The following is a 23,352-nucleotide window of genomic DNA, read 5'->3' as shown; positions in this document are numbered from 1 at the left end:
CCTTCTCTAGCTGTCTTTCTCTCTTTTTCTCCTTCTCTAGCTGTCTTTCTCTCTCTCTCTATCCTTCTCTAGCTGTCTTTCTCTCTCTCTCTCCTTCTCTAGCTGTCTTTCTCTCTCTCTCTCCTTCTCTAGCTGTCTTTCTCTCTTTTTCTCCTTCTCTAGCTGTCCTTCTCTCTCTATTTCAGTTTTTCTCCGTGTGTATGTTTTTTCTCCTTCTTTATTTCAACTCTCTTCTTTCTATTAAATGTAAACAACCACAAGGTTGAATCAATATTCTTTAATTAAACATCAATTACATGAAGAGGTTAATTTGACTGCTTTCTTTGTATTATTGTAGCATTCTATACAAAGGCCCATTCCACTGGGCACGAACTGGTAGAATAAATGTTGTTTCAACATAATGTGTCAACGTGGAATCTAAAAACACAATAGATTTGAAAAGAGTAATAAAAACCTGTTGTTTTGAGAGTGAAACTTCAACCATCATCATCATGGTAATCATCATGGTTACCAAATTTCACCAAATTTCAACCTTGAATTTGTACCTAGTATTTTGTTACGTTGTGAACCAAACACAATTCAATATTACTTTTGTAATGCAGTAAAGAGTCTAAAGTTAAGGTTATTGCAGGTCTGTGGAGATCTTCACAATTGCTGTAATAATCTGTGCAGAATCTCGAAGGGAATTGATCACTTGAACCATGTACAGTTGAAGTCAGAGGTTTACATACACCTTAGCCAAATACATTTAAACTCAGTTTTTCTCAATTCCTGACATGTAATCTGAGTAAAAAATCCCTGTTTTAGGTCAGTTAGATCACCACTTTATTTTAAGAATGTGAGATGTCAGAATAATAGTATTATTATTTATTTATTTCATCACATTTCCAGTGGGTCAGAGGTTTACATACACTCAATTAGTATTTGGTAGCATTGCCTTTAAATTGTTTAACATGGGTCAAACGTTTCTGGTAGCCTTCCACAAGCTTCCCACAATAAGTTGGGTGAATTTTGGCCCATTCCTCCTGACAGAGCTGGTGTAACGGAATCAGGTTTGTAGGCCTCCTTGCTCGCACACGCTTTTTCAGTTCTGCCCACAACCTTTCTGTAGGATTGAGGTCCGGGCTTTGTGATGGCCACTCCAATACCTTGATTTTGTTTTCCTTAAGCCATTTTGCCACAACTTCAGAAGTATGGTTAGGGTCATTGTCCATTTGGAAGACCCATTTGCGACCAAGCTGTATCTTCCTGACTGATGTCTTGAGATTTTGCTTCAATATATCCACATAATTTTCTTTCCTCATGATGCCATCTATTTTGTGAAGTGCACCAGTCCCTCTTGCAGCAAAGCACCCCCACAACATTATGCTGCCACCCCCGTGTTTCACGGATGGGATGGTGTTCCTCCCCCTTTTCCCTCCAAACATAACGATTGTCATTATGGCCAAACAGTTCTATTTTTGGACATTTCTCCAAAAAGTATAATATTTTTCCCCATGTGCAGCTGCAAACCGTAGTCTGGCTTTTTTATGGCAGTTTTGGAGCAGTGGCTTCTTCCTTGCTGAGCGGCCTTTCAGGTTATGTCGATATAGGACCCATTTTACTGTGTATATAGATACTTTTGTACCTGTTTCCTCCAGCATCTTCACAAGGTCCTTCGCTGTTGTTCTGGGATTGATTTGCACTTTTTGCACCAAAGTACGTTCATCTCTAGGAGACAGAACGCGTCTCCTTCCTGAGCGGTATGACGGCTGCGTGGTCCCATGGTGTTTATACTTGCGTACTATTGTTTGTACAGATGAACGTGGTATATTCAGGTGTTTGGAAATTGCTCCCAAGGATGAACCAGACTTGTGGAGGTTTACAATTTGTTTTCTGAGGTCTTGGCTGATTTCCTTTCCTGCTTCAATATATCGACATAATTTTCTTTCCTCATGAAGCCATTTAGTTTGTGAAGTGCACCAGTCCCTCCTGCAGCAAAGCACCCCCACAACATGATGCTGCCACCCCCGTGTTTTACGGTTGGGATGGTGTTCTACGGCTTGAAAGCCTCCCCCTTTTTCCTCCAAACATAACGATGGTCATTATGGCCAAACAGTTCCATTTTTGTTTCATCAGACGAGAGGACATTTCTCCAAAAAGTACGATCTTTGTCCCCATGTGCAGTTGCAAACCGTAGTCTGGCTTTTTATGGCGGTTTTGGAGCAGTGGCTTCTTCCTTGCTGAGCGGACTTTCAGGTTATGTCGATATAGGACTTGTTTGTACTGTGGATATAGATACTTTTGTACCGGTTTCCTCCAGCATCTTTATGAGGTCCTTTGCTGTTGTTCTGGGATTGATTTTCAGTTCTCGCACCAAAGTACGTTCATCTCTAGGTGACAGAACGCGTCTCTTTCCTGAGCGGTATGACGGCTGCGTGGTCCCATGGTGTTTATACTTGCGTACTATTGTTTGTACCGATGAACGTGGTATCTTCAGGTGTTTGGAAATTGCTCCCAAGGATGAACCAGACTTGTGGAAGTCTACAATTTGTTTTCTGAGGTCTTGGCTGATTTCCTTTGATTTGCCCATGATGTCAAGCAAAGAGGCACTGAGTTTGAAAGTAGGCCTTGAAATACATCCACATTTACACTTCCAAATGACTCAAATTATGTCATTTTGCCTAGTGGAGTGGTTGAAAATGGAGTTTTAATGACTCCAAGCTAAGTATATGTAAACTTCCGATTTCAACTGTACTTTTAATGTAATCACAACTGCAATCCACGCCATGAAAAGGAATTCCCCTCGACCACGGCCACAAATTGGGGAAAACAAACAATTTTCAATTGACCTGCATTGTAAAAGAGACAACTTCATAGTCAATTTTTAGTCTTACAGAAATAACAAAACATGCCGAAAAGCTGCTGTGTTGTTCTATGTACATGTTAACAGGTCAAGAATCCCGACCTATGCTTCACAATGCTTCCGGGTAGGTAAATGAGGTCAGCAAGAAGAGCCCTGTGGCTTCAGGCTATTTGGTGTGAGAGATTTGTGACTAAAATTACTATTTGTAGCCAAAGATTTTTATAGCTAACCCAAGATAGACCAGAGTCTGTCATTTCCAATGGGAGCAAATGAATCATAGTGGGCAGAACAAGCAAGAAGGTGGGCAGAGCCAAGCACGAGCTAGTGAGATCCTATTGGCATGTTCTAGGATGTATTTGCATATTTCCATTGGGGAATGCATACTCTGTGAAGTGCGAGTGTGCAATAACTCAATTCGACCTTACACTCCTTCTAAACAACAAGATTTTTGGAAAACTTTAGCAAAGGGTAAAGTCTACAAAATGCAGTACATTATGTTACATTTTCTAGTTTTGGAAACAGAACGCTGTATGGAGATCAAATATTTAATCATTTACAAAATTAGCATCATGTCGATTGGAAATTCAGTGACGCATATGGAACTATCCAAACAGATTTAAATCTCCCCAAAATGTTTATATTTGGTTGCTTTGATAACCAAACACAATTCAATATCACTTTTCAAATACAATAAAAAGCATATAAACTTGTCGACAAGTTAACAAATGATATGATAGATTCATGTCTCCAACTCAACCATCATTTTAAGTTAAAGAATGTGATTAAGCTCAGATGTAACTATCCAAGCAGTAGATACATCTTCTTTAAATGCTGATATTTGGTTGAGTTGTCTTACTTATTGTATTACTTGTTGTATTACTTATATAATAGTACTTGTAATACAGTAAATAGCCTATCTTACAACATTCAACCTTAAAATGAGTAACTTTTAATGTAATCTCAATGGCAACCCACTTGATTTGGTTCCGCTATTAGATGAAGCAAAGTGATAACACATCCATTTGGTGTATACATTTTTTTTTTAAATGACATTGTATTCCTGAACTTTGCTGTGCTTTTAAATAGTTGAAAGCGCAGTTATAGACATTTGGGTGACAACTAAAACAATAATCAGAAATTGTTTTTCCATTGGAATTTTATTGTGCTTTTAGATGGATGAAAGAATTTTGGCTGATTTTTGAGTGGGTGAATATAGATTGTAATAAGGAATGTGCATTTTTGCCCGTTCAAGACGATTCAATGCATATTTATAGTAGATACATGTTTTCCAATACGATACAGGAACGAAACATTTTAGCTTTAAACGATTCGGTTTGATTAGAGGAATGAATCGATGTGGTTTGGTGTGTGTGTGTGTGTGTGTGTGTAAACATTAAGAACACCTGCTTTTTTCATGACATGGACTGACCAGGTGAAAGCTATGATCCCTTATTGGTGTCACCTGATAAATCTACTTGAATCCATGTAGATAAGGGGAGGAGACAGGTTAAAGTAGGACCTTTAAGCCTTGAGGCATGGATTGTGTATGTGTGCCATTCAGAGGGTGAATGGGCAAGAGAAAACATTTAAGTGCCTTAGAATGGTATGGTAGTGGGTGAGGTTTGAGTGGGTCAAGAACTGCAGTGCTGCTGGGTTTTTCACGCTCAACCATTTCCCGTGTGTATCAAGAATGGTCCACCACCCAATGGACATCCAGCCAATTTGACATCACTGTGGGAAGCATTGTGTCACGCCCTGGTCGTATTATATTGTGTTTGTCTTCATTTATTTGGCCAGGCCAGGGTGTGACATGGGTTTATTGTGGTGTGTTTTGTCTTGGGGTTTTGTTGGGTGTTGGGTGTGTGGCTTAGTGGGGTTATCTAGCAAAGTCTTTGGCTGTCTGGAGTGGTTCTCAATCAGAGGCAGGTGTTTATCATTGTCTCTGATTGGGAACCATATTTAGGCAGCCATATTGTTTGAGTATTTCGTGGGTGATTGTTTCTGTCTCTGTGTTTGTTGTCACCAGATAGGCTGTATAGGTTTTCACGTTCCGTTTGTTCTTCGTCATTAAACATGTATCAAAGATACCACGTTGCATTTTGGTCTGCTTCTCCTTCACCAGACGAGAACCGTTACACATTGGAGTCATCATGGGCCAGCATCCCGTAGAATGCTTTCGACACATTGTAGAGTCCGTCTTGACAAATTGAGACTGTTCTGAGGGCAACTCAATATTAGGAAGATGTTATTTTCTTTTTTTCTTTTGAAGTCATCATCACCCACTAATTATTTTCAAATTTCTGCAGATTAAAAGTGTTAGCTTCTCTTTTTCTCCCTCTTGGAACATGCAGTGCGGGTAGCAAAAGAGATTGCTGTCCTCGTTATGAAATGATCAACTTTACCCTGTATATCTAAAAATATAAATTCTGATTGTTTCATACCAAATTTCCCAAACCTTTGCTGATGGTGAACCTTAACAATCCAAATAAAATGTAATGCAAGTGCCGATCAGCATGTAGCCTACTTATAGCCAGATGAGAGTTGTCTCCAGCAGTAGTTTAGGCTACTGTAAAACACATTTTTTATTAGATAAAAATAAATGATATTGTTTGTCACTCAACTAATAAAGCCTAATAATATGCAAGCCATTTAATACATATTTGAATGTTGAAGGTGACACATCAGGAATAGGTCTACCTTTCATTGGTCATCTTGCAAAGCTGCACACAGTGTGCAGTTAGGCTGCTGATATTGCCTGGGGTTGTTCAGCATGCAAAATGACTTGTAGATTAACGACTGTCAACACCATGTGCAGCTTAGTTTGACACTGAAGGAGAGGATGCATTTGTCACAGAAGATTAAAGGTATTTTTGGAAGCTAGAAAGAAAGTAATATGAGCAAAATATTTTAGTGAACCAGTGATTGGTAATGTTTGAATCGATTTTCTGATCGATGCATGCTCCATTTGGATCGGTTTGGAGTTTGTTAGACTGCCACAACATGCACTCGTATCTTAAACATTTCAACCGGGGTCCTATGCTTATCGTGAATCAATTCCTAGTTGTAATCTCATTGGTCACCGTCTCAACAAAATATTACCCAATTATCCACATTGAAATGACGTGGCCCAGTGGAAAAACAATACAGCATGTCGCAGTACAAATGTTTCCCTTTCTGTGTCAAAAATAAAATTTGGGCAAAATATGTTGAAAATAGTGTAGATTGAAGCAGTGCTGTAATGGGTTTTGTGTTTTTGAGACAATATTCTATAAGAGGTGTCGGTCACTGAACTGATTCTCATAGCTTCAATACTGACTGGCATAGGCTAGATGGGAAGGAAATGGGAGGTACTCTACACATGCCATCTTCAACACCAACCGAAACATTATCCTCTATCATCTGTGACTGAGGAATATCCTCCCAGCCTGCTTTGACAGCTCCGGCAGGCATCAGGCATTAGCCCTCCTTCACGTTGACGACCCCCCGCCCCCATTCCCAGCTTTCCCATGAATTAGCATGATGTTAGCACAACCGACCTGAGCTGTGCCGTGCCACGATGCCATATCAAAGCTCTGTGCGATCTCCATCCCTGGGTCCCTCTGCTTTAGTCTGAGAAAGAGAGAGAGAGAGTGCTACATGATAAAGAGCTGTGTTAGACTGACACAACACAACACACAGCCCTGTCATATTTCCTCTCAGATGTGTTCATCTAAATGGGCTGGAACTGGTGTTCAGTGTTTGTGGTCGCATGGCCAGGCAAATATTTACAAAGCCACTTTGATATTCTATATCAACTGTTAGTAGGGCTTTGAGTGTTTTTATAATGTCTACACAGGGTGGTGTTGTCAGGCTTCAGCCACCCTAGTCAAAAACTGTTCTTTCTGCTACGGTACCGGAGCGCCAAGTCTAGGTCCAAGATGCTTCTAAACCGCTTCTACCCCCAAGCCATAGGACTACTAAAAATCTATTCAAATGGCTACCCAGACTACTTGCATTGCCCCCCCCCCCCTTTTACGCTGCTGCTACACTCTGTTATTATCTATGCCTAAGTCACTTTAATAACTCTACCCACATGTATATATTACCTCAATTACCTCGACTAACCGGTGCCCCCGCACATTGACTCTGTACCAGTACCCCCTGTATATAGCCTTTACTGCTGCTCTTTAATTATTTGTTACTTTATTTATTGTTATATTCTTAACTGCATTGTTGGTTAAGGGCTTGTAAGTAAGCATTTCATTGTAAGGTCTACAATTGTTGTATTTGGCGCATGTGACAAATACAATTTGAATTGATTCCATTCTGGTGTGAATTTCAATTCAAAAGCAAAGCTATAGATGGTTGTACAGCATGTTTCTGTATGTACAGTATGTCTAACGATGTGATGTATGTTTTATCTTGCAGCGCCTCGGTTCCTCAGCACCTCCACAGGAGCCCTGTACATCCTGGACGTGCAGAATGAGGATGGATTGTATAACTATAGGTGTATGACACGCCACCGCTACACGGGAGAGACCAGGCAGAGCAACAGTGCACGTCTCTTTTTGTCAGGTAAGCAGAGGGACATTACAGCTTGGATGCCTTTCTGTTGTGCAAGTCTGGGTGCCAATGTTTGCATGGAAAACACTCTGAATATTGCTAGGTTTGACTATTGTTTCCCTTCACTCATTTAATCTGAACCTGCTCCAAGCTAGTTAAAAGAGTATGGCTCACAATGCATACCTCTGACCATGCTACAGTATGCATTAAATATTGAATCCATCTCACCATTGGCCATTGCTCCTCCCTCAGACCCCACTAATTCGGCGCCGGCCATCCTGGATGGCTTTGAGCGTCGCGAGGTGATGACATCACACCGGGTGGAGCTGCCATGCAAGGCATCTGGTCACCCGGCCCCCAAATTCCGCTGGCTGAAGGACAACCGACCGCTGGAGCCGGACAGCCGCTTCAGGCAGAGTGTGACGGGCCTGCTGATCGAGAGGGCCCAGCCCAGTGACACGGGAAGCTACGTGTGTGAGGTGTGGAACAGCTATGGCAATGCCGAGGTGGTGGGGAGGCTGCAGGTCAAAGGTCAGTAACAGACTGTGTGCAGCATGTTGTGCTAAATGTACAGTATTATTTGTTGTTAATGTGTATCTAAGATGATGTTTGTCTTGAGTTTAAAATCCATTTCAGAGTTGACATGTATTTAGCTGACATAGAGAATGTCACATTGACATACGTGTAACTCCTCCAGAGCCGCTGAAGGCGGTGGTCAGCCCGAGGAAGGTGAAAGGCAGCGTGGGTAGCCAGGTGTCTCTGTCGTGCAGCGTGAGTGGCTCGGAGGAGTACGAGCTGTCCTGGTACCGGAATGGAGAGATCATCTACCCTGGAAACAGTGTCCGCATGACTGGAAACAACCGGGAGAAGCTGGTCATGGCTGGGATGGCTAAGAGTGATGGAGGAGCCTACCAGTGCTTCGCCAGGAACGGCAAGATGTCCGCCCAGGACTTTGTCCAGGTCATCCTGGAAGGTCAGTATAATCAGTGGATGTCTGTGTGGTCAGGGAGTTATTTGATTACATATGAGTGATGTTACTGTGAATAACAGTAGGGAACGTCTCTGAATGTGGGTTTTTGTGTTCGGGTATTTGGGTGTTTATAGTGTATACGTGCGCGTGAGCGTTATGTGACCATGCATAGTGTGTCCATATGTGAGTGTTTGCTTGCCTGCATGTTTTTGTGTATGTTTGTGTGACTATGCAGAATGGGGAACACCAACCATTGATCGTGTGTGTGTGTGTGTGTGTGTGTGTGTGTGTGTGTGTGTGTGTGTGTGTGTGTGTGTGTGTGTGTGTGTGTGTGTGTGTTAATGAGAGCTGCAGTAAAGCCCTGCCACAGCCCCTGTTATTAGATTATCAGAACAAGCCTCACATTGCTCACATCGCCTGTGCTCCGTTGCTGGGGAAACTGTCTCCCATTGCCATGGACCAGTATAAAGACGGTATTGATAATCTATAATAGGGAGGAGGAGGGACAATTTCAAAACCTCTCTCCACTCAGTTCTCTGGCTGGCCCACGTGTGAAATCCATACAGCATATGGAAATATACAGTATTAGCTTGAATGGACACTATGTGCTCATCATGATCCCCATACGGACATTTCAATATATTTAACTTCACGTAAAATATATTTCAAATACATGTACATTTGCATTTTTGCTCAAGTGCATGTAATGCCTGACAATTCCAGAATTGCATGGCTATGACATCTAGGGCTCCATTTTAACAAACCTAACGCAATGGTAAATCTAAGCACAGGTGGAAGCACAATAGGTTCAGGGGAGTGTAAAAAATATTTTAGCTATTTTCACTATCCCAATTATCGGCACACTTGCTCGCGTTGGTGCAGAAGGGCTGAGTTTTGATGAATAAACAAGTTGTGGGTGTGTCAAGTCTTGGCCCCTCACTGGCCAATCAGAACATGCTTCATGGCAAAATATGTGCTTGCTTTAAGTTGTGCATTTACGGTATTTTATGTATTTCCTTGGAATCAACTCCAATGTTAGTCTATTATAGTTTGTTAAATTATTTTCATTTTTAACTAGGTAAGCCAGTTAAGAACACATTTTTATTTACAATGGCTGCCTACACCGGCAAAACCTGGACGACACTGAGCCAATTGTTTCGCCGCCCTACAGAACTCCTAATCATTGCCGGTTGTGATACAGCCTGGATTTGAACCAGGGTGTCTGTAGTGACGCAAGCACTGAAATGCAGTGCCTTAGACCGTTGCGCCACTCAGGAGCCCAGAGTGAATGGAAACGGCTTACAGGCACTAAATAACAAAATGAAGACCTATCTTTGCTAAATACGTTCACTTGAACCCATTTGCAATTCATATTGTTCTAAGTAATTGCATAGCCTCAATAGCATTCACACTGATATAGGGGCTAGGCCTACTGTACATTACATTATGGCTCAGCATGGGCATGCCCAACATTTTCAATAAGCAAGATTAAATTCATTATTGATAAGGCCTAAAGCGGGAACTGTAAGAACCGACGCTGGAGTTGAGAAGCAGGTACAGAGAGTGAACAATTAATTTTGCACAGACGTGGAACAGGACAGGAACAGGGTCAGAACCAGGTAACACAATGACATATGACAATTAATGCAGAAGCAGGGAACAGAGCTGGGGAACAGACCGATCTAGGGGAGGTAATAACACAGGTGATTGAGTCCAGGTGAGTCCAAATGATCGCTGATGCGCATGACGAGGGAAGCAGGTGTGCGTAATGATGGTGGCAGGAGTGCGTAATGCTGGGGAGCCTGGGGCTGTCGAACGCCAGAGGGGTATAGCGGGAGCAGGCGTGACAGGAACAAATAATAATAACTTATTAACAAAACATCAACTTATTTGAAATAGGCTATGTCACACTTACAGGCACCATCATTTCTCCCTGTGGCCATATAATATTAAAACAACGAAGAGGATGGAGGGTTTTACACCTGCACCGTGCTTCTACACCTGCATTGCTTGCAGTTTGGGGTTTTAGGCTGGGTTTCTGTACAGCACTTTGAGATATCAGCTGATGTACGAAGGGCTATATAAATACATTTGATTTGATTTTACGGCTCATCCAAACTTTTCATTGTAGCTGGACAAAGATCCAATATACAATGGATACGGAAAATATTCAGACCCCTTGACCTTTTACAGATTTATTTTACGTTACAGCCTTATTCTAAAATTGCTTAAATTAAAATGAAAAAATAAAATACCTTATTTCCGTAAGTATTCAGACCCTTTGCTACGTGACTCGAAAATGAGCTCAGGTGCATCCTGTTCCCGTTGATCATCCTTGAGATGTTTCTACAACTTGATTGGAATCCACCTGTGGTAAATTCAATTGGTTGGACAGGATTTGGAAAGGCACACACCTGTCTATATAAGGTCCCATAGTTGACAGTGCATGTCTGAGCAACAACCAAGCCATGAGGTTGAAGGAATTGTCCGTAGCAGACAGGATTGTGTCGAGGCACAGATCTGGTGAAGGGTAGCAAAACATTTCTGCAGCATTGAAGGTCCCCAAGAACACAGTTGCCTCCATCATACTTAAATGGAAGAGGTTTGGAACCACCAAGACTCTTCCTAGAGCTGGCTGGCCGGCCAGCCAAACTGACCAATCAGGGGAGAAGGGCCTTGGTCAGAGGTGACCAAGAATCTGATGGTCACTCTGACCAAGCTCCAGAGAACCTTCCAGAAGGACAACCATCTCTGCAGCACTCCACCAATCAGGCGTTTATGTTAGAGTGGCCAGATGGAAGCCACTCCTCAGTAAAAAAGTACTTGATAGCCCACTTGGAGTTTGTCAAAAGGCACCTAAAGGACTCTCAGACCATGAGATTCTCTGGTCTGATGAAACCGAGGTTGAACTCTTTGGCCTGAATAACAAGTGTCACGTCTGGAGGAAACCTGGCACCATCCCTACGGTGAAGTATGATGGTGGCAGCATCAGGCTGTGGGGATGTTTTTCAGCGGCAGAGACTGGGAGACTAGTCAGGATTGAGGGAAAGATGAACAGAGCAAATTACAGCGATACTTGATGAAAACCTGCTCCAGAGCGCTCAGGACCTCGGACTAGTTCACCTTCCAACAGGACAAAGACCCGAAGTACACAGCCAAGACAACTCAGGAGTGGCTTCGGGACTGAATGTCTTTCAGTGGCACAGCCAGACCCGGACTTGAACCTGATCTAACATCTCTGGAGAGACCTGCAAATAGCTGTGCAGCAACGCTCCGCTTCCAACCTGACAGCGCTTGAGAGGATCTGCAGAGGATGGGAGAAACTCCCCAAATACAGGTGTGCCAAGCTTCATACCCAAGACTTGAGGCTGTAATCGCTGCCAGGTGTTTCAACAAAGTACTGAGTAAAGGGTCTGAATACTTATGTAAATGTTACATTTCAGTTTTTTATGTTTAATAAATGTGCAAAAAAAAATCTAAAAACCTGTTTTTGCTTTGTCATTATGGGATATAGTGTGTAGATTGAGGAAAACAAACAATTTAAGTCATTTTAGAATAAGGCTGTAACGTAACAAAATGTGGGAAAAGTGAAGGTCTGAATACTTTCTGAATGCACTGTAAATGCATTTAAATGCATTTGAGTGCTTTAGGTATGCTTTTGGCATGTGTTAAGTACAATAAAATCAATTTGGACAAAATGTATTGTAGCTGTGGCCACCTGTGGATCTGGAGGTGTGGCTTGTTGGAGGCGTGGCCTTGAGTGAGTTTTTGTAAGGCCACCCATCTGAGAAAGTGTCATGTCAGTTCATGTCTTATCTTGTACCTTGTTATTAAAGGTTTAGCTTGTACACTACCAGTTATGTAGTCTTCATGAGACTGACATACACAAAGTGTACAAAATATTGGGGATACCTTCCTAATATTGAGTTGCACCCACTTTTGCCCTCAGAACAGCCTCAATTTCTTGGGGCATGGACTCTACGAGGTGTCGAAAGCGTTCCAAAGGGATGCTGGCCCATGTTGACTCCAATGCTTCCAACAATACTGTCAAGTTGGCTGGATGTCCTTTATGTGGTAGACCGTTCTTGATACACACAGTACCAAGGCCTGGTACCCCTGGTTGGGAACCACTGTACTAGAAGAAAAACCTTTAGCTCTAATCCACCTCCCATCTACTAGAACATAAACCTTTAGCTCTTACCCAACTCCCATCTACCAGAAGAAAAACCTTTAGCTCTAATCCACCTCCCATCTACTAGAATATACACCTTTAGCTCTAACCCACCTCCCATCTACTATAACACTTTAAGCTCTAACCCACCTCCCATCTACTAGGAGAAACACCTTTAGCCCTAACCCACCTCCCATCTACCAGAAGAAACACCTTTAGCCCTAACCCTCCTCCCATCTACTAGAAGAAACACCTTTAGCGCTAACCCACCTCCCATCTTGTCTCCCTCTCCACTTCTCTCCAGATGGCACGCCCAAGATCATCTCCTCCTTCAGTGAGAAAGTGTTTGGAACCAACGAGTTTGTTTCACTGTTCTGCACGGTGAAAGGCACTCCGGAGCCCAGGGTGACGTGGACGCTGGACGACGAGCCGGTGATCAGGGACTCCCGCCACCGCATCGGCCACTTCACCAGCCAGGAGGGCCATGTGGTCAGCCACCTGAACATCAGCCAGACCACGGGGCCGGACGGGGGTGTCTACCGGTGCATCTGCAACAATTCGGCCGGGGCAGTCTCCTACCAGGCGCGAATAAACGTAAGAGGTGCTTGTCAGATCAGCTCCTCCAAAACAATTACATTTTACACATGTTTATGAATTAATTTGTTGTTGTTTTTCCTGATCCATGTTTTTTTTTGCTAAGCTCCTTTGAGTGTGCCAGAATAACCTCTTTTGAGCTCTTTCCAGGGTCTCTATGTTGGTTGTGTGTGTGTTTTCTGTGTGTGCTGTGTTAGTTGTGCACCATTTGCTTATTTCTTTCCTTGTATTGTTTACGTATGTCATCACAAAGAGGTTTACGTGTGTCTGCGTTTGTGTACGTGTGTGTCTTTGTCTGGGTGTGTGTTCTATCTGGTCTGTTTTCCCCATCTGTCGTCCTGTCTGTGTCGATGTGGGTCTCTTTGTGTCAACTAGTTCCTCTGTCTTTTCTCCCTTTGCTTTCATTTCCTATTCAGAACATGGCAAATTATCCTAGGGGCTCGTATAGTGCTGCGATCATCACTCTCTGCTGTCAGGGCATTAGAGACGTTACCGCTATCTAACACCCGCTGATGGCTTGATATTGGGACACCATTAAGTTGATTTACACTTGCACTAGCATATGACTGAGGAGCAATCTACACTCAGCAGGGAGGTGCCAAGCAGCTTTGAAGCCAGCTACTGTAGGACTGACTGTCACCATGGTTTCTGGGGGTCTATCTAGAGACTCCAGGCCCCCCATCCTCTACTTAATGCTAATTCCTAACAGAGAAGGATAGGCCTATGGCCTGTGTTACAGATTGAATAACTCCTTTTGATGGTTTGCCCCATGGAAAGTAGAGTTGTCACGATACCAGTATCGCGATATTCAGAGGCATCGTGGCAAGGAAACAAAACATGAAGGAAAACAGTCTTGATGTTGGAAACAAGCAACCTTATGTTGTCAACTAGAATCATGTTTCGTTTCCAGGCTATAGCACACAATATTTTACATAGAGTAGGTTTTTAAAGGACCAAAGAGTTTAGTCTGCTTTGTGTTTTCCTTTTTGCCACAGTTTTTAATTTCTTTAATTTGACCTTTATTTAACTATGCAAGTCAGTTTAGAACAAATTCTTATAATTATTAGGTATCCTAGGAACTCAATATTGGTATCATGACAACCCTACTGGAAATCACCATGTTGCAGCTTTAGCTTGGGCTTAGTGAAGGAATGTTAAAGTCTCCAGGTCAGTAGGCTAGCTAGCCTAGCGCAGAGCACAGCACTGAATGCAGCCAAGCATAGAAGATAAATCTCCACAGGTGCCATTGTGGAGATAGTGTAATGACTGTTTCTCGCATCGTTGGCTCCTTAATCGTGCTAAAGAGAGAGTCAGCGTGGATGCCTGTGCAATGCACTAGAGGTGCACACCACCACATAGTTAAACTGTCTTCTATTCGACAGTGCCTTCAAAGTATTCACACCACTTGACATTTTCCACATTTTGTTGTGTTACAGCCTTAATTTAAAATGGATTACATTGTTGTTGTTTTTGCCTACCCACAATACCCCATAATGTCAAAGTGGAATTATGTTTGAAAAATTTATGCAAATTGATAAAAAATGAAGAGCTGAAATGTCTTGAGTCAATAAGTATTCAATCCATTTGTTACGGCAAGCCTAAACAAGTTCAGGAGTAATAATTTGCTAAACGAGTCACATAACAAGTTGCATGGACTCACTCTGTGTACAATAATAGTGTTTAACATGATTTTTGAATGACGACCTCATCTCTATACCCCACACATACAATAATCTCTAAGGTCCCTCAGTTGAGCAGATTTAACCACAAAGACCAGGGAGGATTTATAATGCTTCATAAAGAAGGGCGGGCACCTATTGGCAGATGGGTAAAAAAAAACAGACATTGAATATCCATTTGAGCATGTGGAAGTTATGAATTACTCTTTGGATGGTGTATCAATACACCCAATCACTACAAAGATGCAGGTGTCCTTCCTAACTCATTTGCTGGCAGTAGCAGTGCGTGGGTAAAATAACTGGGAAAACCAAGCCGAAAAACAATGGCCATATTACAACCAGTCTTGTGATAATTGTGTTTTTTGCACAATGAACTTGTTAGTTCAAATGCCTTGCCACTGTGATATATTTATAGGCCTACGGCCAAGAAAATAGGACACAGTGGCAGAATAAATTCAATCACACCTTTGTTTCATCACAAAACTGGAGAGCAACATCTGTCCGTTGGTGTCAGCAAAGGATATTGCATGTAACAAACAGTTACATTAACTATAGCATGTTCAATCAATGTAATGTTTCCGAACTTTTCGGACTACTAACCAACTATTGATTTAGAACACTGGAGAGTTTCCGCAAGTGGCATGAAAACAGGAGCTGCCTCCACTATCCCAGCACCATTTCAACTTCAACATTTCAACATCATCAAATCACCTCTGCTTAGTCTAATACAGTGACAACTAAAATATTGCCAAAACAATTTAGTCCACTCAATGTAAGCTAAATATCATGTGGCTGTCTATAGTACTGATTTGTGTTTGTTTGTGTGTGTGTCTGCGTGTAGAAGAACCTTGTTGACTCACCCTACTTGTAGAGAAACGCCAATGCCATCCTCTTCTCTTTCATGTTGCAGTTTGTTGTCTTAGACTACCTGGTTAAAATGCATGCTCGCTAGCAAAACTTCCTTTCATGGGCAACAATTAGCCAGTTAGTTAACATTAGCCTACTACATCTAGCTACATATTGTACTTCCATCCTCTCAGGCCAGAGGCACCATGTATGAATTTACAGTTGGATCAGAATCATCGTTATAATACTTGGCCAGTACAGAGAATTAAGTAAAACCACAAGTCCAAATCCTTATCTCCATCCATGGCTAATTTAGGAAAGGGACAATTTTAGCTAGTTGGCTAACTAGCCGCCGGAGGACAACAACACAATGAGATGCAACAATTCAAGTTTATTTCTGTCAAATTACTTTTGGCTTGATGTGATGTGATTGTTGTGAAGCCAAATCCAAGCTGGTTTCCATTGACACTTTTTTTTGTTGGTGCGCCAGGAACATTCAGTTGAGCTCAATCAGTTTAGTGCTACGCTGATTGGCTGTTTTTGTATTTTTTTTATGATGGGAGGCCAAATGGTTGATGGCTTCCCTTGCATTCAATACTACAGGTGGCAACAATACCATATTATTTTTGACCATACAGCATCAGAAAGATGGGCTATGCCTCCCGAGTAGCGCAGCAGTCCAAGGCACTGCATCACAGTGTCACGGCATCACTACATCCTGGTGTTCGATCCCAGGCTGTGTCACATCCGGTCTTGACCGGGACTCCCATAGGGCAGTTCACAATTGGCCCAGCCTCATTCAGGTTAGGGGAAGGTTGGGGGGGCTTTACTTAGCTCATCGAGCTCTAGCGACTCCTTGTGGGGGGCTGGGCGCCTGCAGGCTGACTACAGTTGTAACTGTGTTTCCTCCGACACGTTGGTGCAGCAGGCTTCCGGGTTAAGCGAGCAGGTGCGAAGAAGCATGGCTTAGCAAGTCATGTTTCAGAAGACGCATGACTTGACCTTTGCCTCTCCTGAGCGCATTGGGGAGTTGCAAGGATGAGACAAGATTGTAATTGGATATCACGGAATTGGGGAGAATTTATTTATTTCAAAAGCTTGAAGACTTATGAAAATAATAATGGGCAAATGTTGCACAATCCAGGTGTGGAAAGCTCTTTGAGACTTAGCCAAAAATACTCACAGCTGTAATCATTTGCGAAGGGGACTCTAACATGTATTGACTCTTCAATACTTATCTAATCAAGATATATACAGTGCCTTGCGAAAGTATTCGGCCCCCTTGAACTTTGCGACCTTTTGCCACATTTCAGGCTTCAAACATAAACATATAAAACTGTATTTTTTTGTGAAGAATCAACAACAAGTGGGACACAATCATGAAGTGGAACGACATTTATTGGATATTTCAAACTTTTTTAACAAATCAAAAACTGAAAAATTGGGCGTGCAAAATTATTCAGCCCCTTTACTTTCAGTGCAGCAAACTCTCTCCAGAAGTTCAGTGAGGATCTCTGAATGATCCAATGTTGACCTAAATGACTAATGATGATAAATACAATCCACCTGTGTGTAATCAAGTCTCCGTATAAATGCACCTGCACTGTGATAGTCTCAGAGGTCCGTTAAAAGCGCAGAAAGCATCATGAAGAACAAGGAACACACCAGGCAGGTCCGAGATACTGTTGTGAAGAAGTTTAAAGCCGGATTTGGATACAAAAAGATTTCCCAAGCTTTAAACATCCCAAGGAGCACTGTGCAAGCGATAATATTGAAATGGAAGGAGTATCAGACCACTGCAAATCTACCAAGACCTGGCCGTCCCTCTAAACTTTCAGCTCATACAAGGAGAAGACTGATCAGAGATGCAGCCAAGAGGCCCATGATCACTCTGGATGAACTGCAGAGATCTACAGCTGAGGTGGGAGACTCTGTCCATAGGACAACAATCAGTCGTATATTGCACAAATCTGGCCTTTATGGAAGAGTGGCAAGAAGAAAGCCATTTCTTAAAGATATCCATAAAAAGTGTTGTTTAAAGTTTGCCACAAGCCACCTGGGAGACACACCAAACATGTGGAAGAAGGTGCTCTGGTCAGATGAAACCAAAATTGAACTTCTTGGCAACAATGCAAAACGTTATGTTTGGCGTAAAAGCAACACAGCTCATCACCCTGACCACACCATCCCCACTGTCAAACATGGTGGTGGCAGCATCATGGTTTGGGCCTGCTTTTCTTCAGCAGGGACAGGGAAGATGGTTAAAATTGATGGGAAGATGGATGGAGCCAAATACAGGACCATTCTGGAAGAAAACTTGATGGAGTCTGCAAAAGACCTGAGACTGGGACAGAGATTTGTCTTCCAACAAGACAATGATCCAAAACATAAAGCAAAATCTACAATGGAATGGTTCAAAAATAAACATATCCAGGTGTTAGAATGGCCAAGTCAAAGTCCAGACCTGAATCCAATCGAGAATCTGTGGAAAGAACTGAAAACTGCTGTTCACAAATGCTCTACATCCAACCTCACTGAGCTCAAGCTGTTTTGCAAGGAGGAATGGGAAAAAATTTCAGTCTCTCGATGTGCAAAACTGATAGAGACATACCCCAAGCGACTTACAGCTGTAATCGCAGCAAAAGGTGGCGCTACAAAGTATTAACTTAAGGGGGCTGAATAATTTTGCATGCCCAATTTTTCAGTTTTTGATTTGTTAAAAAAGTTTGAAATATCCAATAAATGTCGTTCCACTTCATGATTGTGTCCCACTCGTTGTTGATTCTTCACAAAAAAAATAGTTTCATATCTTTATGTTTGAAGCCTGAAATGTGGCAAAAGGTCGCAAAGTTCAAGGGGGCCGAATACTTTCGCAAGGCACTGTAAGTGTATGATTTTCATAAATGTTTTACAAATGTTAGAATTTCTAGAACGTGAAGAAAAAATTACAATTAAATCCATTTTAATCCCACTTTGTAACAACAAAATGTGGAAAAAGTCAAGGGGTGTAAATACTTTCTGAAGGCTCTGTATCGAGCTACAGTATCCAACTGTAGATCAGTACAGTGTTTCCCCACCCTGGTCCTCGAGTACCCCCAACAGTACAAATTTTTATTGAAACGCTGGACAAGTACACCTGATTCAACTTGTCAACTAATCATCAGGTCCTCATTGAGCTGAATGAAGTGTGTTTGTCCAGGGCTACAACATAAATGTGTGCTGTTGCGGGTACTGGAAGACCAGGGTTGGGAAACACTGATCTACAGTATGTCAAATATACTTATAGTCAGCCAGTATCCCTGATAGGGGCTGTATTATGGAGTCATATTTGTTATATATGCTGTGGGTTTTCCAGCAGTGTGAAAGAGAGAGCAGGGGGAACATGAGTAATAGTTTTGATAATAGGTTCATGAGTGGGAACATTGTCTATAGCTTGTCAAACGCAATCATGGCTGGCGTCTAGCAGGTGCTAGAACAGTATAATAATATTCACTTCAACTCAGAGAGATTAAAATTGAAAGGTAGGTAAACCCCCTCTGGAGCACTCAGCTACGGATATGTCTCAGGACGAGGTGATTTTATATTGCTATTATTCCATAAGACTATTATAGGAAATAAATGGCAAGAATTTACATAAATGAGCACTGCTTTATAATAGAGAAGTATTTATTTTTGTAAATAGTTTTTTAATGTACATTCTTGCTCTTTATTTACTAATTACAGGGAAAAGAGGTGTTGATATTATACTAATCTATTATCCACAGTAAGATATTGTTTTAATATGTTACAATCCCCAGTAAATGTTTCCTTTGTCTTTCAGAATGAATCACTGTCTGCATCCATGGTTTTTGACACATCAACATCTCACACTTCTAAAGTTCCATATTTCTTAGCCTCAAAATCATTTTAAGAGAGGTATTTCTCTTCTGTCTCCTTTAAGGGCCTGCCAGCATACGACCAATGAAAAACCTCACTGCCATTGCTGGGCGGGACATGTATATCCACTGCCGCGTCATTGGCTACCCGTACTACTCCATCAAGTGGCACAAGGATGCCAACCTGCTCCCCTATAACCACCGGCAGCGGGCGTTTGAGAACAATGGCACGCTAAAGCTGTATGATGTACAGAAGGATGTGGATGAGGGAGAGTACACATGTAGCGTGCTGGTCTCACCTTCTCTCTCCACCAGCCAAAGTGTGCACATCAGTGTGAAAGGTACAGTACGCACTCAAACCTGGTCTCACTCTGCCAGACTCAGTTAATAAACATATAACGTAGGGCTCCACAACCTAGAGCTACAGTACCAGTCAAAAGTCTGGACACACCTACTCATTCCATTGTTTTATTAAATGTATACTATTTACTACATCGTAGAAAAATAGTGAAGACATCAAACTATGAAATAACACTGTATATTTTATATTTGAGATTCTTCAATGTAGCCACCCTTTGCCTTGATGTCAGCTTTGCACACTCATGGCATTCTCTCAACCAACTTCATGAGGTAGTCACCTGGAATGCATTTCAATTAGCAGGTGTGCCTTGCGTTTCAGTTGTGTTGTGACAAGGTAGGGGTGGTATACAGAAGATAGCCCTATTTGGAAGAAGACAAAGTTCATATTATGGCTAGAACAGCTCAAATAAGCAAAGAGAAATGACAGTCCGTCATTTCTTTAAGACATGAATGTCAGTCAATCCGGAAAATTTACAGTGCAGTTGCAAAAACCATCAAGTGCTATGATGAAACTGGCTTTCATGAGGACCGCCACAGGAAAGGAAGACCCAGAGTTACCTCTGCTGCAGAGGATAAGTTCATTAGAGTTAACTGCACCTCAGATTGCAGGCCAAATAAATGCTTCACAGAGTTCAAGTAACAGACACATCTCAACATCTACTGTTCAGAAGAGACTGCGTGAATCAGGCCTTCATGGTCAAATTGCTGCAAGGAAAGCGCTACGAAAGGATACCAATAAGAAGAAGAGACTCGCATGGGCCAAGCTCCCGTGTGGTGCAGCGGTCTAAGGCACTGCTTTTCAGTGCTAGAGGCGTCACTACAGACCCTGGTTTGATCCTGGACTGTGTCACATCTGGCTGTGATCGGGAGTCCCATAGGGTGGTGCACAATTGGCCCAGCGCCGTCTGGGTTAGGGGAGGGTTTGGCCGGGGTAAGCTGTCATTGTAAACTAAGAATCTGTTCTTAGAAAAAAGGAAATCTGTCCTTTGGTCGGATGAGTACAAGTTTGAGAGTTGTCGTGTTTTTGTGAGACATAGAGTAAGTGAACGGATGATGTCCATATGTGTGGTTCCCACTGTGAAGCATGGAGGAAAAAGTATGATGGTGTCACAGTGCTGGTGACACTGTTGGTGATTTACATGTTAACGAGTGTGCAAGGCGGGGGGAATCACACTGGCTACGGCCCTAGACAAAGCTGGGAACACTGTCATTCCCACTCTGCCTAATTTGCCTCTTGGCTGCTTAGCATTCCGAGGCTGAGGAGAGGGAATCCCCAGGAGCCCATTATGCCTACTTTGTTGTGAATTAAATAAGCGCTGAAGTGCTGCTTATTCCAATGTTATTTTAAATCATTAATTCTCCAAAGCATCTGTTTCTCACGATGTCTACAGTGTCCCCAGAGAGGGAGAGCACATCCATGCTCATGCAGTCAGGCATATTCGTGTTATTTCAGTGAGAATTCTGCCTCCCCCACAATGGGAAATATAATCAGTTTCTCTCTCTCTCACTTGCATCTCCACTGTGTTAAAACATGCTATTAATAAGGTGATGGACTGAATGTGATGGTGGTTGATTAGGGACATCTTTTCACAGGGGTTTCACAGGATGGTACCTGCTAAACTTACAATGGTGCATAAATAGAACTGAGTTGAATCCTTGCTTTTAGAGACATAAATATGCTTGCCTTAACTCAACCTCTCTCTCTCCCATAGTTCCTCCCACCATCCATCCCTTCGAGTTCCCTCGTTTCTCCATCGGACAGCGTGTGTTCATTCCATGTGTGGTGATGTCAGGTGACCAGCCTGTCTTCATCACATGGCAGAAGGACGGTCAGCCAATCCCGGCCAGCCTGAGTGTAACCATTGACAACATAGACTTCACCAGCTCCCTGCGTATCTCCAACCTGTCTCTCCTGCACAATGGCAACTACACCTGCATTGCACGCAACCAGGCCGCCATCGTGGAACACCAGAGTCAGCTAATTGTCAGGGGTGAGTGAGGAGGGGAGGGAGAAAGGGGGGTGGGGGGGGTGGAGAATGGTGAATAGGGGAGAGAGGGAGGGTGGGGATGGGGAAAAGTGGCGAGAGGGCTTGACCCTACTCAAAGATATGAGTCTAGAAGGTATTTGGCAGTTTTGCAAGTATCTAGGTACAACTCTCTTCATATGTTCCCCTACAGCTGTAATGAATCCAAATCAACCTACCACTAGGCCTTTACAGTATGTTTGGTATAGCACAGGAAAACCTGGCAAAACTATATGCTTAAACAAAATATAACCCTAACATGCTGACCAGACCGCACAAACGTGTGCGAACGAGTGCGTCCACGTGCGCTATCTCACGCAAGTTGATTTTGTCCACCCACACCAGTAGTGATCAGAACACGCAAGTTGATTTTGTCCACCCACACCAGTAGTGATCAGGACACACAGGTTGATTTTGTCCACCCACACCAGTAGCGATCAGGACACGCAGGTTGATTTTGTCCACCCACACCAGTAGCGATCAGGACACGCAGGTTGATTTTGTCCACCCACACCAGTAGCGATCAGGACACGCAGGTTGATTTTGTCCACCCACACCAGTAGCGATCAGGACACGCAAGTTGATTTTGTCCACCCACACCAGTAGCGATCAGGACACGCAGGTTGATTTTGTCCACCCACACCAGTAGCGATCAGGACACGCAAGTTGATTTTGTCCACCCACACCAGTAGCGATCAGGACACGCAAGTTGATTTTGTCCACCCACACCAGTAGTGATCAGGACACGCAGGTTGATTTTGTCCACCCACACCAGTAGCGATCAGGACACGCACCCACACCAGTTGATTTTTTGTCCACCCACACCAGTAGCGATCAGGACACGCAGGTTGATTTTGTCCACCCACACCAGTAGCGATCAGGACACGCAAGTTGATTTTGTCCACCCACACCAGTAGCGATCAGGACACGCATTGATTTTGTCCACCCACACCAGTAGTGATCAGGACACGCAGGTTGATTTTGTCCACCCACACCAGTAGCGATCAGGACACGCAGGTTGATTTTGTCCACCCACACCAGTAGCGATCAGGACACGCAGGTTGATTTTGTCCACCCACACCAGTAGCGATCAGGACACGCAGGTTGATTTTGTCCACCCACACCAGTAGTCAGGACACGCAGGTTGATTTTGTCCACCCACACCAGTAGCGACCCACACCAGTCAGGACACACAGGTTGATTTTGTCCACCCACACCAGTAGCGATCAGGACACGCAGGTTGATTTTGTCCACCCACACCAGTAGCGATCAGGACACGCAGGTTGATTTTGTCCACCCACACCAGTAGCGATCAGGACACGCAAGTTGATTTTGTCCACCCACACCAGTAGTGATCAGGACACGCAGGTTGATTTTGTCCACCCACACCAGTAGTGATCAGGACACACAGGTTGATTTTGTCCACCCACACCAGTAGCGATCAGG

The 23,352-nt window shown here is 43.0% G+C and overlaps 1 pseudogene; it reads left to right on the top strand.

Moving 5' to 3' along the window:
- Positions 1–23,352, top strand: part of LOC135550652 (cell adhesion molecule DSCAM-like) — a 172,640-nt pseudogene that overhangs the window by 95,745 nt on the left and 53,543 nt on the right.

This window comes from Oncorhynchus masou, chromosome 12 (assembly GCF_036934945.1).
Source record: "Oncorhynchus masou masou isolate Uvic2021 chromosome 12, UVic_Omas_1.1, whole genome shotgun sequence".
Taxonomy (NCBI): domain Eukaryota; kingdom Metazoa; phylum Chordata; class Actinopteri; order Salmoniformes; family Salmonidae; genus Oncorhynchus; species Oncorhynchus masou.
Note: the sequence above shows the minus strand (reverse complement) of the source record. Positions and strands in the feature narration are given on the sequence as shown.